Source organism: Gymnoscopelus microlampas (genome assembly GCF_963454915.1).
Source record: "Gymnoscopelus microlampas genome assembly, chromosome: 4".
NCBI classification, from domain to species: domain Eukaryota; kingdom Metazoa; phylum Chordata; class Actinopteri; order Myctophiformes; family Myctophidae; genus Gymnoscopelus; species Gymnoscopelus microlampas.
In genome coordinates, this window is record NC_139941.1 from 56,901,730 (window position 1) to 56,918,062 (window position 16,333).

The 16,333-nt window shown below is 39.4% G+C and overlaps 1 protein-coding gene across 1 annotated transcript in view; it reads right to left on the bottom strand.

The window, feature by feature from the left end:
- The window catches only part of LOC311044503 (uncharacterized protein), a 253,501-nt gene that overhangs the window by 176,507 nt on the left and 60,661 nt on the right, over positions 1-16,333 (bottom strand). The window lies entirely within an intron of this gene.

Below are 16,333 nucleotides of genomic sequence, written 5' to 3' on the forward strand. Positions count from 1 at the left end.
GGATACATTAGCATCTTTCCACCGGTCATCATATTATTGGCTCCATGAATTCAAGGATAGCAGATCTACAAGCTCACAACGTGTCGTTGTGAGCTGCAATTTTCACTACTTTTGGGGTGACACTCTTGTATGTTGAAGTAGAGCAGGGGTCTTCAACGTTTTCAGTCCAAGGACCCCTAGTAGAGAGAGAGAGACGAAGCAGGGACCCCTTAGCTGAGAGAGAGACGAAGCAGGGACCCCCATACATTGCATGCAATTGTGTTGCAGATTAAACTTTTCAATAGATTTCATAGATAGCTTCATTGACTATCATCAGTGTTGTGTAAATTAATATTTTTTGTTCATTTCAGACATTTAACCACTTAAACCTTCAATAGTTGGTACTTGATTTTATTCTTTTTCCCTCTACGCTAAACCCCTTTGCTGAAAATAGCAGATCTACAAGCTCACAACGCCTCGAAGCGCGAGGCGTTGTGAGCTTGTAGATCTGCTATTTTCAGCTAATGTTCATCAGAATAGAGATGCTAGGGTTCAAGTGGTTAAAATGTAAAAAAAAAATCCTATCACAAAGATTTGGCGGACCCCCTGGAGTAACTCTGAGGACCCCCTAGGGGTCCCGGACCCCCTGTTGAAGACCCCTGAAGTAGAGCATTAATTTACGAAAAAGAAAACACTTGAACATTTAAATATGGAGATACAAGTTATTATAATAAACATGTTACAGCTTTGTGAAATAATAAGACCCACTCTTCAGTTATTATTGACACACACACACACACACACACACACACACACACACACACACACACACACACACACACACACACAGTGACGGCCCGAAATGGTCCGCGAGCCTCCTGTGTGAAGTGTGGAGGACGAGGAAGTCAGACCCTCGTCACTCACAGTGTTTGTACCGTATCGTTTTAGACCGTAAACAGTGTTCGTAGCCCTCCGTGAAGTGGACGTTAATCCCACGACAGAAGGAGCCACTAACCCCACAATGTGACCCTGAACAACGTGTGATTCCCCACATTCTGGTCGTTCCTGCTGGAACAACAAACAAATGGTTTGTTGACACTGACACGCAGGGAACGTTCCAGATCACCTCCGCTGCGGCGCTGCCTGCCTTACTGGTATTTCATTTGTCCTTTGAGCTCATAGACCTACTCTTATTTTGGGGAGAGTGAACTTTATTATGATTTGTTTGTTTATTATTTGGGGAATCTAAAAAGCTGCCGATCTACTCGGTGAAGTGGAATGAACATTAAAGGGATATTTCACTTTCAAAAAAACGTTGGGTCATTTTATCGTCTACTCAGGCCTTTGTGAACCCCCCAGACAGTTTTTAAGTTACTCGATTCAATATTTAGATATATGATATTCATTTTATCAGACACGCCCCCTTCCTATACAAACCCATTTTAACTTCAAACTCCATTTTTAACATGTTAGATTCATCAAAAACACCCGTCCTTGTTTCTGGTGACTCACCCTGCCCTCCTAATGCGTGAGGGGGCCGTGTTCTTTCGATAACCTTTATCATTTATTTTAAAATGTTTTTTTTGGAAAATGAAAAAAATTAAATACAATAAAAAAATGTAATAAAATAAATGAAAAAAGTAATCGAAAAAACACGGCTCCTCACGTATTAGGAGGACAGGGTGAGTCACCAGAACCAAGGACGGTTGTTTTTGATGAATCTAACATTTAGTTTGAAGTTATAATGGGTTTGTATAGGAAGGGGCCGTGTCTGATAAAATGAATATCAAATATCTAAATAGTGAATCAAGCAGCTTAAAAACTGTCAGGAGGGCTCACAAAAGCCTGAGTAGATAATACAATGACCCAAAGTTTTTTTGAAAGTGAAATATCCCTTTAACGTTGCGTTGCGTGCTGCGTGCGTATTCAGGACCGGGCACGGACTATTAAAGTTAAATTGTGAAGGAAGTGTTGTGTGTTGTTGTGAACTGATGGTAATGCACTGAGTTGTGATTTGGATTGAAACGAGGGGTTACAAACGTAACCTTGGTGTGGTGATTTTGTGAATTATATATATTTTTCCTTTTTTTTTTTTTTTTGGAACGTGTTGATCAACTGGTTGGCTTTTGGTTTATTTTTGCATGTGATGAATTGAGTTTGATGAACTGAACTGCTTTGTTGGTTGAACCTAACTTTCATTCACTAAAATAATTGCAACTGAACTTGAAAACTTGTGTTGGTTTATTCGATGACGAGGGTTTATAATTCATATGTAAGTCCTTTGTGTGGTTTCCCTAGTGGTTAAAACTCAGATGAGGAAGAACTCACTATAATATAAAAAAAAAGGCGGAATAAGGAATATTATTTCTCTGGCACCCCTACGAATACAAATTAACCAAATAATTGGAAGCCGTTACTTATTGCCGTTACGTTATTTTCTTGTATGATGAAGTAAAGCATTACTTTACGAGAAAGAAAACACGTGAACAGTTTAAATGTGGAGATGCAAGGTTATTATAATAAACATTTCACAGCTTTGTGAAATAATAAGACCCACTCTTCAGTTATTATTGACAGACAGACAGACAGACAGACAGACAGACAGACAGACAGACAGACAGACAGACAGACAGACAGACAGACAGACACCGTGTTGTACAGTATACCAGATATATAAATGATTTATTAGAAGAAACAGGATGTTAAGTACACAACATAAAACATGATGTGAACCTTTAGTACTGCAGTGAAAACACACTTCATTATTGTTACGTTTTTAGTTGAGATATATAAATATATGTATGGTCTGTCCAGTGGAAACTTCAATTCAAAATCATCAAAAGTAGCAGATCTACAAGCTCAGACGCATTTGGAGCTTGTAGATCTGCTACTTTTGATGCTTTTGTGTGACACTGTAGTATAATCAAGGACGTTAATTTACAAAAAAGAAAAAAAAGTTAGAATATGGAGATAAGAGGTTTCTGCCTGACAACAACGATATCGGCTCCTAAAGGCCAGTAAGTGTTCATAATTCATAAATGATACAAAAAGAAACATTAATGATCAGTTTTCCAGGGAGGAGAGTTGAACCACGATCAAAATTCATGACATTCAGCCAAATGTGTTAATATAGCATCACAATAATTTCAACCACTTCATCCATATTTTATACGTTGGCTATGCAAGGGATAATTGACTGGTAGCTGGTCATTATTAGAAAATAAATCCCGACAGGGTGATTATGCACCGACACAGAGCTGAGGTGCATAATCACCCTGTCTATATTTTTCAATAATGACCACCTACCAGTCAAATATCCCACTTATTACACGGCTACTTAATAAATTAATTAATACATTGACCCAAGTTTAACAACAAAATTAAGTATTTCCTTACTTACGGCAATTAAAGTATTCCATAACATAAGTATTACGCTGGGCGGACACGGCTGCCTCGGAAAACAAAGAAGTGTAGTTGATCAAATAGAATACATGTTTGGTTACTGCATCATCTATTTCTCACTTCAAATGTTTTCAAAAACATCCTTGAGAGCAACGTTTAGTTGTAAATGACATGGTGTGTTTGTTTACATGGTTGTCATGTTGGATACAGCATAACATCAAGCAGCGCAGGTCGATATGAGCAGGTGCTCTGAGTCTTTGATTAGACAGGTTGATATGAGCAGGTGCTCTGAGTCTTTGATTAGACAGGTTGATATGAGCAGGTGCTCTGAGTCTTTGATTAGACGGAGGTCTGTTATAGTGTTCATCGCTTATTATCCAGAATTAACTCACTCAACGGTCAATTCAACGATTGACCGTTGAAGCTGTGTAATAACCAAAAAATAGCAGATCTACAAGCTCACATTGCGTCACTTCGTGCCACGCTGCAAAGTTGTGCATCTGCAATTTTCTTTTACATAAATCCTCTCTTCTGGAGGTCCCTGGTACAAAATATTTGAGATGGGGGTCCGCGTCCAAATAAAATATCAATTTGGGGTGTCCTTGACTTGAAAAGGTTTGAGAGGCAGTGCTATAAAACATTCATGTTGGTCCATATCTTCATAGTCTGTTCAGTCCGTGGTTTCCTGTTTGTCTGGACACAGCTCTGTAACACAGAGACAAACAGAGCAGTGGTGGAAAAAGTACTCACATTTTTTACTTACGCAAAAGTTTCAATAGTGCAATGTAGAACTACTCTGTTACAAGTAAACGTCCGGAATTCAAAATTTACTTGAGTAAAAGTACAAAAGTATTGGTATCAACATGTACTTAAAGTACCCAAAGTAAAAAACACTCATTATGCAGAATGTCCCGTTTCACAAGTTTTCACATGTATAAAACATTTTTATACTGGTGCTACATATACCTCTATGGTAATGCAATGCAGTAGTGGTGCCCTCTTGTGGCTACTTCTGTAACGTACACATGGCCTGATGAAGGCCCACGATGTTTGTTTTTTTATCTTCTTTTATGCCAGGAGTTCTCAACCTTTTCAGGCAGCAACCCCCCAAAATAATCATATGTGAACTGGGGACCCCCCAAAATAATCATATGTGAACTGGGGACCCCCCAAAATAATCATATGTGAACTGGGGACCCCACACCCTGACAAGCACTTGGAATCGTAGAAGTTGAGGCATTACATTTAGTTTGACTTGGTTCCACAAAAACATATCTTCAAAAATGTTGCCTCTTTCTTCGTGTGTGTGTGTGTGTGTGTGTGTGTGTGTGTGTGTGTGTGTGTGTGTGTGTGTGTGTGTGTGTGTGTGTGTGTGTGTGTGTGTGTGTGTGTGTGTGAGAGACCTGTATCTCCATCAGAGCTGTGGTAGTTCTGTGGGAAGTTGAGACAGACGACCTGCTTCTTAAAAACCTCCACATCCTTGGGCTCCATGGTTCCTGTCCGCGCTGAGAGGGAATTCATGTTATAGTTAAACAGACTGTCCGCGCTGAGAGGGAATTCATGTTCTAGTTAAACAGACTGTCCGCGCTGAGAGGGAATTCATGTTCTAGTTAAACAGACTGTCCTCGCTGAGAGGGAATTCATGTTATAGTTAAACAGACTGTCCGCGCTGAGAGGGAATTCATGTTCTAGTTAAACAGACTGTCCGCACTGAGAGGGAATTCATGTTATAGTTAAACAGACTGTCCTCACTGAGAGGGAATTCATGTTATAGTTAAACAGACTGTCCGCACTGAGAGGGAATTCATGTTATAGTTAAACAGACTGTCCGCACTGAGAGGGAATTCATGTTATAGTTAAACAGACTGTCCACGCTGAGAGGGAATTCATGTTATAGTTAAACAGACTGTCCTCGCTGAGAGGGAATTCATGTTCTAGTTAAACAGACTGTCCGCGCTGAGAGGGAATTCATGTTATAGTTAAACAGACGGACACTTCAAAATAACCAATAGTCACATGCTCGGGTGGTGCAGCGGTAAAAGTCGCTGCCCACCGCCACCACGGAGGTTGCGGGTTCGAAATCCGGCTTTGCCGGGCGTCTTCGCTAACACAATGAACCCGTGTTCGGGTAGCTCAGTCGGTAGAGCGCTCGAGCCTTTGGACCACAAGGTCATGGGTTTGATCCCGGGCATGAGTTGCACGGCTTGGGTGCGACAAGTCGCGCGGTAAGTACTGTGAGCTGATGGTAGGCGTGGCCCCCCACCTCAGCAATCCATCTCCCAGAGGTCTAGAGCATTGTAACGGGGACAGAGTCCTGTGTTATCGGCTGATATACCGACAATAAACCTCTCCCGACCTACTTATCGGGGAAGGGCAGCCGGGCGGGGAGGAGGGTGATACTGGTCATTGCACGTATTTATACGGGCTGGGGGGGAGGGGAGCCTATCAGCAGGCAGCATTGGGGTGGGAGGAGTAGTAGGACGAAGGTTCTATGTCCTCCCGGTGGATGTAGAACCTCCCGGTGCACCTGTCAGGCTCCTCACTGACAGGTGAGTCAGGAGAATAGGACAGCAGTGACAACACAGACATGTGTGTGAGGAGGAATTAATTGGCATAACGACTAAATTGGGGAGAAAAATGATCGTCTACTCTAAATTTAGAGAAAAAAAACACCTGTCGTTTGGGAAGGCAGGCCTTCGTAACACTGAGGAAGGCCTGCAGGCTGAAACACGCCCGTTTGTCTGGTAGACTGCTGCTGCACATCTTCAACATGATTAAAGATTCTTACATTTCTACAGAGAGTCTTCTTTTTACGTATCTTCTAGTGAAACTTACTGAACTGCAGGATGTATCTCCCGGTGACGTCTCCGTTCCTGAAGGTGTCGGTCCACAGCAGACAGTCGTCACAGGACTGCAGGATGTGACCCTTGTGGTCCGACAGGTTCTCTGGGGGGTCAAAGGTCACACCATGGATTTGATGATTGGAAAACAATTCACCATCCATTCACTCTAATCTATGTAGACTATAGACACATTATGACAACCTTCTATGTTGGCCTCCTTCAAACTAATCTGATTTGAATCCTAGTTGCAACTATATGTCCGTCGTTTCCGGAGTAGAATAAGTCCCAGTAGGAGTGTTGCCATGTGATGTCCACCTATTGTATTTACCTCAACTTTTGGCTTGTTTTTCGAGGTGATGTTTGGCTTATTTCTCTCGGTAGAGTTGGCTTGGTTTTGAAGGTGGATTGGCTTATTTCTCTCACAACGGTTGGCAACACTCACTGCCCAGCAAAGACCCTCACGTTGACGCTGATTCACTGCAGCTGTGAGACCTGTATCAACACGGTGCTGTCACTGTCAGTGACTAGTCTCCATATTTATATATGCTATTTACACCAGTTAATAGTATTTATGCCATCCTTAACATGTCTTAAACTGTGATCGAGATATGAGATAACTTTCTTTAGTTCGTTTTCTTTCTTTACTTTTTCTTTATGCAAAGCCAGACAAATGATGAGTTCAGTTGACTGTTGTGACCTTACTTGCCCTATTGGGATTAACCTATCAGTGTGAGGATGGTGACCTATATAAACCTGTGTGTGTTTACGCCCATTCCCATGTATATGTCCTGATGAAGATCTGAATAGATCAAAACGTTGACAAGACAATACAAATACAGCAGAGATTTTTCAGCTTCACCATGGTGTGCAGACTCTATTCTAGTGTAGAAATGGAACCCGTTAGGGTCCATTTGGTTCCATTTGTACACTCTCTGAGTGGCAGACCATTTGGTTCCTAACTATCTATCATTTAGCTGGGGACCCCCTGGAACTCCCTCATGGACCCCTGGGGGTCCCCGGACCCCACTTTGAGAACCACTGCCTTAGAGGACAATATAGGATTGATTGATTGATTGATTGTCATCCTTCATACGTATATGTTGAGAAGTATGTATGTTAGAAAGTGAAACAAAACATAGACCACAGAAACACTCAAACAGGGTCAAACGCCAAAGCATAAAGATGGGACGAGATTAAGGCGAGATTTAAAAGTATCGATTGTGGGGGCCAGTTTAATATGGGAGGGGAGCGCATTCCATAAAATGGGGGCTGCTACCGAGAAGGCTCGGTCACCTCTGGTTTTCAAATTTGAATTTGGGACCTCAAGTTTCAACTGGCCCGCAGACCGCAGTGACCAGGGGGGGGGGGGGGGTTTACACCTCTAGGAGTTCAGATAAACACTGAGGTGCCAGGCCATTCAGTGATTTAAAAACAAACAATAACATCTTAAAATCAATTCTGAAGTGAACTGGGAGCCAGTGAAGTGAAGCCAGAATGGGTGTAATGTGGTCACGCTTGCGGGTTTCCGTTAGGAGACGTGCCGCAGTGTTTTGGACTAGCTGTGAACGTTCATTATGGAGGCTTTGTTTAAGCCAACATAAAGTGCATTACAGTAGTCCAGGCGTGTGGTGATAAAAGCATGAATGGCACGCTCTAAATCATTAAAAGAAAGTACAGACTTGATTTGGGCGAGCAGCCTTAGCCTTACGCACTGGGAGGAAAAGGAAACCCTGACAAATGACTTGAATTCAATGAGAGCCAGGTGTTTTATTTCATGATCCTCTTTAAACCCAGCACCCCGACAGCTGATGTGTTCATTCTATCAGCATTCTATAATAAAACATCAATAAGGTAGGAAGGTTTGTGCTCTTGACAGAAAAGGCTTTACCAAAAGTTACAGCCAGGTGTGAGATGCCAGCAATGAAGTCCAGAGACAATAGAATATTTTTGTATCTAAAGAGCCAGAACGTATCTGTGTCAGTGTGTGAGCCTCCTCTTGTTTCTATAATTCAATAATCATCATTTAATAGTGAGTAGTTGTGGGACAGTGTGCGCTCCAGGTGGAGAGCTGCTCATTGGACAGGAGCCAGCCGGTGATGCCCTGCGTCTCTGGTCGTTCTGAAGTAGACTAGCCTATGATAGTTTGTCTGTAAACCATCTATACAGTTAGACGTAGATTACGACTCTCATAAACGCATTTTATGATTCTGACATTTTCAATCTAAGAGAGTCGTAGCTACTATCCCCCCATTTCCTACTGGACTTTAAGCTCCTAGCCTGTAGATTGTCGAAACATGTACAAATGCAAAAATAAAAGGTGCTTACCCTCTGCCCCAAATGTTAACTCACTCTACAGGGTTCTAGTGCAATGTAATAATCTATATTTTTTTATAAAGAAATGTTTTAATCCCGTCTATCTCCCCCCCCCCTCATTTACTTCCTGTTTACATTTAGTGTAATTCCGGATGTGCTTCGTCACTACTGACCATTGGGACAGAATCGTCTACAGACGGGATTAAAACACTTATTTATCTAAAAATATGATGCCATGTTTCTGGATGTGCTCACTGCTCAATGTATCATTTTATTGAGAAATCCAAAGAAGAGCACAGACCGGGCGCTACTGTATATTTTAAGACATTATCATTATTTTATTTTCAAAATGACAAAGATAAATCTTTAATAAGATATATGTGTCTGTCATCACCAGACTGCAGTTGTTGAGCGCTGTAAATAGACAGTCTTGTGATGACAGCTGTGTTTTTGCCGTCTTAATACGTTGCTGTGTGGACAGAGATGTGTTTGTAAACGGGGCCGTGTAGACGCAGATCTTAACCAAAAGGAAAAAAGCAACGTTTATTTAAAAAAGTACCTGTGTACGTGTGAACGAAGCCTGAGTCCCTTCATCATCAACATGGTAAACAAAGGTTTGTCCTTGGCAGTGGTGGAAAAAGTACTCAAACTCTTTACGTACCAATACTGCAATATAGAAATACTCTGTTGCAAGTAAAAGTCCAGAATTCAAAATCTACTTGAGTAAAAGTACAAAAGTAGTGGCATCAAAATGTACTTAAAGTACCAAAAGTAAATACTAAAATGTTTGAAAGTAGCCTAGGTATAAAATAGGGCTAAAGTGGTTAATGTAATCATTTATACGTGAAAAGTTACTAGTAACTAAAGTTTTCAAATAATTGTAGTGGAGTAAAAGTATAATATTTGCCTCTGAGATGTAGTGGAGTAGAAGTAGAAGTATTGGAAATTGTAAATACTGGGTTTGGTGTGACCTTGTGGAAGTCAAAGTGACACAATGTGACACAATGTTTCTCCTTCTTTTATTGATATTCAAACCAAGCAAATGAAACCCACAATCTAACGGCTAAACTTCAAATTCATGGTCAGGGGTGCAGATCCCAGGGAGAAAGAGGAGACATGTCTGACACAATAAAGTATTTAGAAATAAATTATATCATTTAAAATACATATTTCAAGGTTTTGTTTTTGCCACCGTGTGTCCTGATCATCAACAACTACCACATAAATACATCCACAAGCTTCATCATCTTCATCATCATCACTTGTCCACAGAGCTGTTAACTAGTTTAATGAGTGAAGTTCAGCCAATATGAACGATAGAAACACAACAGTGGAGCTGAAAAACATAAAGATAAATAATACTGACCAAGGAATATCTAAACTGTCCGAATTAGACACTTATTTTGTTCTTTATTTAGTAAAGTTTGAACGACCTTTGTTATTGTTGACATTAGTTTGTTTCATATATTGAAAATGGATTTGGTGTTTATTTAATGCTAAATGTCAGACAAACTGTAATCATTGTGAACATTATTAGTTTGTTTAAAATCCAAGTGTTAACTCTATGTTGGTGATATTATTGATGTTCCCTCCAGAAAGTCATTTTTTGTGGTTCCCCCTTAAATTAAGATCTGCTTCCCTGCTCATGATTACATATTGCAAATGATTACATAATTATTACATATAAATCATTACTTAACATAAATGATTGCATGTCATCAGTGTTTCCCATTCATTTCCTAGACTATGGCAGCCCACCATTGTCTAATTTGGGTGGACCCATCACCCCAGATCCCTAGAGGGTCTAGGTCCACCCATCACCTCAGACCCCTAGAGAGTCTAGGTCCACCCATCACCTCAGACCCCTAGAGGATCAGGTCCACCCATCACAGGGACTGATGTCATAATGATCGTACCACATTAATTATCACACATTATAAATGATTACATAATAAATGACTTTAACCTCACTAAAACTATGTCTACAAACCTAACCTTAACCCTAACCTCACCTCAAAACCACGTCGACTTGGGCGAAAAAGACTCCACAAGTCTCCACACTAATTACCGTTAGCCTTGGCTAGCCAATTAGCATTTTTAATTGTTTAAAAGACACATCTGTGAAAAAGGTTGATGATGTCATCATTGTGCTGCTGTTATGATTATTTAAAAGGTTGATGATGTCATCATTGTGCTGCTGTTATGAGTATTTAAAAGGTTGATGATGTCATCATTGTGCTGCTGCTATGATTATTTAAAAGCTGAATGGACACACATGTATTTCCTCCTCTCTCCACCAGCGATGACTCTCTGCTTCTCTGAAAACACACCCAGGTGTTCTGTGAAAAGACAATAAAGCAATAAGAATCAGAATGTATTAACTGTGTGAACATGTTAACACTTTAGAATAACCCTACCTTATAATAGTGAATTAATCATTCCCAAATGATTAGTTAATGTGTTATTCATGACTTGATGAATGTTTGTTAGTGGTTAATGATTTAATGATTTAAAACTATGCTATAAATAGTTAATAGATCATGAACAAGTTATTAGTAAACTAGTTAAAAACCTAACCTCCCAGCAGCCTCCCTGCAACTACAGTAACCATCAAAGTAGAAACAACTCAGTCCATTCAAACAACATTTGACCGATACTTTGTCAATAGTGTATCTTAGTAGGAAGGGCAGCTCAGTTGGTAGAACACTCTCCTTTGGACCACAAGGTTCTGTCTTTGATCCTGATAGTGATGGAATGATCAGTGTGTTCAATGAACTGAATCATTGGGTTCAGTTCACTGAAATGTTGTGTTCAATGAACTGAATCATTGTGTTCAGTTCACTGACATGTTGTGTTCAATTAGACACAGCTACCATATACCCAATGGTTACACTGTAAAGGTCCTTACACCTGAATGAGATAAAATGTTCATTAGTTTGTCAGAAAACCACCAAAACACAAGTTGGATGACCTCTACTCGTTAATTCTGCTAGTTTAATCAAATATGCAAATGATCTCATTAACTATGCGCAATACAAAAATGACCCAAGCAGAAATGGATTCTACGCGAAAAATCATATTAGGAACAACTGAGAGAAGTTAGATACACCCGTTAATCAAGTTGTTATATCTTTTGCCCTGTCTAAATGTACTGAATCATTGGGTCCTGATAGTGATGGAAAGAATTGAAAATAATTAAAAAGAAAGAGGGAGTGAACCTGGGTGTGTGGGAGGAGTCTAAAGATCATCATTGGTTGTCGGCACCAGAATACGACCTGATAGAAGAAGAAGAGAGACAGTTAAAACAGACACACAAATAAATCCTATGTACTGTATTGTGTGTATTTCTCTATAAAATGCATAAATGTACACACAACACAACACAATAACACAATAACACAATAACACAACAACACAACAACATAGGGTTCAGTCATCAGCGTCACATGTTGCATCAGAACTAATGTGAACATTTGACTCTTATTTAGGACTAAATGTAACACTGATGTATTAAAGCTAAATGTGACAACATAGAACACACTTTGACCTCTAACTAGGTCGTCTAAACTGGTCTAAACCGGTTAAGGTTCTAAACCAATATAAACCAGTTTAGGTTGTGGCTTTACATGTTTGTTTGTTTGCATTTCTGTGAGGGTTCCACATGTCATGTGATCCTCTGTTGATCTGGCCTCATTTCTTCCACTGGTAGTATAATAATTAATGAAACATGTTAATTAAACATGTAATAAACATGTTAATCACCTCGTTTCTTCCACTGGAAGTAGATGAATCCAGACAGGAACAAGACCAGACCCAGAACCAGACCTGATGCTCCCATGGCCACCTTGTTCTTCACTGACTCTGGCATGGAGTCATCTGACAATACAAATATTATGTTATATTATATGATATGATATGATATGATATGATATTATATCATATAATATCATATTCAGACCTAAAAGATGATTATCTGCAGACATTAGTAAACTAAGCTGATCGATGTTTTTACGTTCAGCAAAACAAATATACCTTCAGGTACAAATAAAGAATAATCCTTTAACCCTTAAAACAGAGTGTTGCGTAACACATTACAGTAGGTTACAGTAGATTACAATAGATTACAGTAGATTACAGTAACTGACCCCAGTCCATCTTGATAGGCGCGGTCAGGCTGGGATGTTCCACCATGCATGTGACCTTCTCTCCTGATCTGTATCACACACACACACACACACACACACACACACACACACACACACACACACACACACACACACACACACACACACACACACACACACACACACACACACACAAAAACTACAATTAGGCACCATCGCATTAGGCCGTTATAGAAAATAAGATAAGTTTATAATGATATTTAAAATAATCATGAAGTAGAATGTGTGTCCATGTGGATCTGCTCAGAGCTGACGCGGCCCCTCCTCCCCGCCCGGTCTGGCAGTGAGTGAGCAGCTGTTAATTAACACTAACATTAGGACAGATTGTGAAAGTAGCCGATCTACACGCTGAAACACACCGTGATTCACACATTGATCCATTGGTCTTTGTTAATATTTTATTCTATGGAGAAAAAAACTTGGAGAAAAATAACTGACTATTTTTGTGTAGGAGCGTGAATGCCCCGCTGGGCTCTCCTCCGCTCTAGTGTTTATTGTGTATTCCACTATTCCCTCCCCAATGCAGGAACAATAGGAAGGCAAGAGGCAGAAGAAACTTAGTAACGAGATACGCACATAATAGCGTATTCCTGTGTGTGTATTCATATATAACACGCTCGCGCGCGGGTCTCTGTGTGCGTTCGTCATGAGTGCACGATGACGAGCTTGCTGCGTGGTTGTGTCTGGAGTGGACTGGTGATAAACATGGTCGGGACTCGGAGGAATTGTTGTTACACTACCTAGAGGTGTGTATTTCTATGTATAGTTGTCTGTTAGGTGTGTACCTGGGTGTGTACTCCAGGTAGGAGTGGTACTGGTAGTACCAGTAGAGGTGTGTATATACAGTATATGTATAGGTGTCTGTTAGGTGTGTACCTGGGTGTGTACTCCAGGTAGGAGTGGTACTGGTAGTACCAGTCTCCATCAGACACATCGGCATAGGAGAGACCAGAGGTCAAAGGTTCTTGACCTCTCCACCAGGTCACCAGGATCACTTTAGGATAGAAGTCGTAGCTGCTGCACCTCAGCATGTGAGTGTGTTCACCACGACGAGGGGGAGTCTCTGACTTCAGCCTCACTTTGGGCTCCACTGGATAAATAAGATTATTATTAATATTATCATTATCATTATATACCAGTCATAGGAAAATGTCATTATCATTAATAATTGTTTATCAGATGCCAGGTCATTTGTAGACCTAACATCCTGTAGTTTGGATAGATTCAATGTAAAGTTTAAAAAAATATTTATATATTATACTGTTTAGACTGATGATAGGTTATTGCTCTAGCCTACTTATGATCCTAGATTACTATTTCTATACATTTGATGTATTACCTTGTGTTTTCCTTGCTTACTGTAAATCACTCTGGATTAAGAGCGTCTGATAAATGCCTACATTGTAAATTGTAACTGTAAATGTCAGTGTTTGGCCACCAGATGGCACCAGAGAACAACGTTTCATAGAATACTGTAGATTCTACAATAGTCTACAGTTTTCTACGTAGAATGCATTTATATAATGTAATTTAAACATATTAAATAATTCACAGTTACACAGTGCTTTACATGAACAAAAATAAACCAAGCAATAACATTTAATGAAAATAGTTCAAATGAACTAGAGTAGAAACAAACAAAACAACACACATAATCCTGTAAAATATTACTAAAGTGATTAAAAACAAACTAGTAAAGACAATAATTAAATATAAAATCAGGGTAAATGAAGTGTATAGAGGTGTGTTTTAGCCTGCATGGTTCTTTTTAAAGTTCATGTAAAAACATTAATCCTGGTGTCTCTATTATAGGTGAAAACTCAGAAATATTTGTTTCATTTATCCTCTGTGTACGATGGTGACACCACATGTTGTGAGCTTGTAGATCTGCTATTTCCAGATCTGCAAGTTATACAAATGTTCACTTTAAAATATATACATTCAAAGATTTGCACACATTTTCACGATTTTTCAACAATAGCAGATCTACAAGCTCATAGCACGGCACTCGGTGCAATAACATTTAATGAAAATAGTTCAAATGAACTAGAGTAGAAACAAACAAAACAACACACATAATCCTGTAAAATATTACTAAAGTGATTAAAAACATAGAAAACAAACTAGTAAAGACAATAATTAAATATAAAATCAGGGTAAATGAAGTGTATAGAGGTGTGTTTTAGCCTGCATGGTTCTTTTTAAAGTTCATTTAAAAACATTAATCCTGGGGTCTCTATTATAGGTGAAAACTCAGAAATATATGTTTCATTTATCCTCTGTGTACGATGGTGACACCACATGTTGTGAGCTTGTAGATCTGCTATTTCCAGATCTGCAAGTTATACAAATGTTCACTTTAAAATATATACATTCAAAGATTTGCACACATTTTCACGATTTTTCAAAAATAGCAGATCTACAAGCTCATAGCACGGCACTCGGTGCCGCGCTATGAGCTTGTAGATCAGCTATTTTTGAATAGCCAAAGAAATGTAAAATGACAGAGATGCGTCCCTGGATTGAATGGGTTAAGGAATGTTTTATAATCATTATCAGATCAATATTAACACCATTAATCATCTCTGAATAGAATGATTTATTATGATGTCATGTTATAGTTTATGAGGTGATGAGTGTTGAGTGCTGCTCTGAGATCAGCTCACCTCTCTTGTTCAGAACATTGGAGTAGTAGTTCTCAATGTTGGGTTTGCAGAATGCCTCTGGGTTTGCTCTCATCGCAGCCAGTAGTGTAGGATCTTTATTCCAGCGCTCTGCCTGCTTCACACCAAACTCAGTGTATCCAACAAACTGACCTACTCTACTGTCCCACCTGAGGATCTCATCACCATCGAAATTAGTTGACGCTATGTACTGTATGTCCTTCAGCTCACTGGAGTTAAACACACAGCGGGCAGCCTGATAGTACACATATCCATCTGGAAACAGACAATTAAAAATGTCATTAATGTTCAGTTTTATTATCATCTGTATAATATCAACACTAGGCTAAATGCCACCTATCGGCCAAATATGTCACTACATAATTAAAGTGTGTGTGTGTGTGTGTGTGTGTGTGTGTGTGTGTGTGTGTGTGTGTGTGTGTGTGTGTGTGTGTGTGTGTGTGTGTGTGTGTGTTCATGTATGAAAAACATACTATATAGTCTATGTTAGTGTGTGTCTCATTTATTCCCCCGCCTAGCGTACATGTGAAACTCAGAGGTCACTCATTATAACATGAAAAAGATTATTGAAGTCCACATTCTCGCTGCATAGATTTGTAAATTAAACATTAAAGCACCTTGAGCACATATTCATGTTTACTAAAAATACATATTATTTAGAAAATATGTCACCATAAAAAACATAAATGCTTAATATACATGCTTAACCCATTTAGCACAGCACTCTGTGCCGCGCTATGAGCTTGTAGATCTGATAATTTTGAAAAATCATGAAAGTTTGCGCAAATCTTTGAATATATATAAAGCAAACATTTGTAACTCTGGGGATTCTACAAATGTCTTCTAAATCCTAACAGTTAAAAACAAAAAAAAACATATGTTGCTATAATATCAGTGGTTCTCAAACTTTTTTCATGATTTTCCCCCC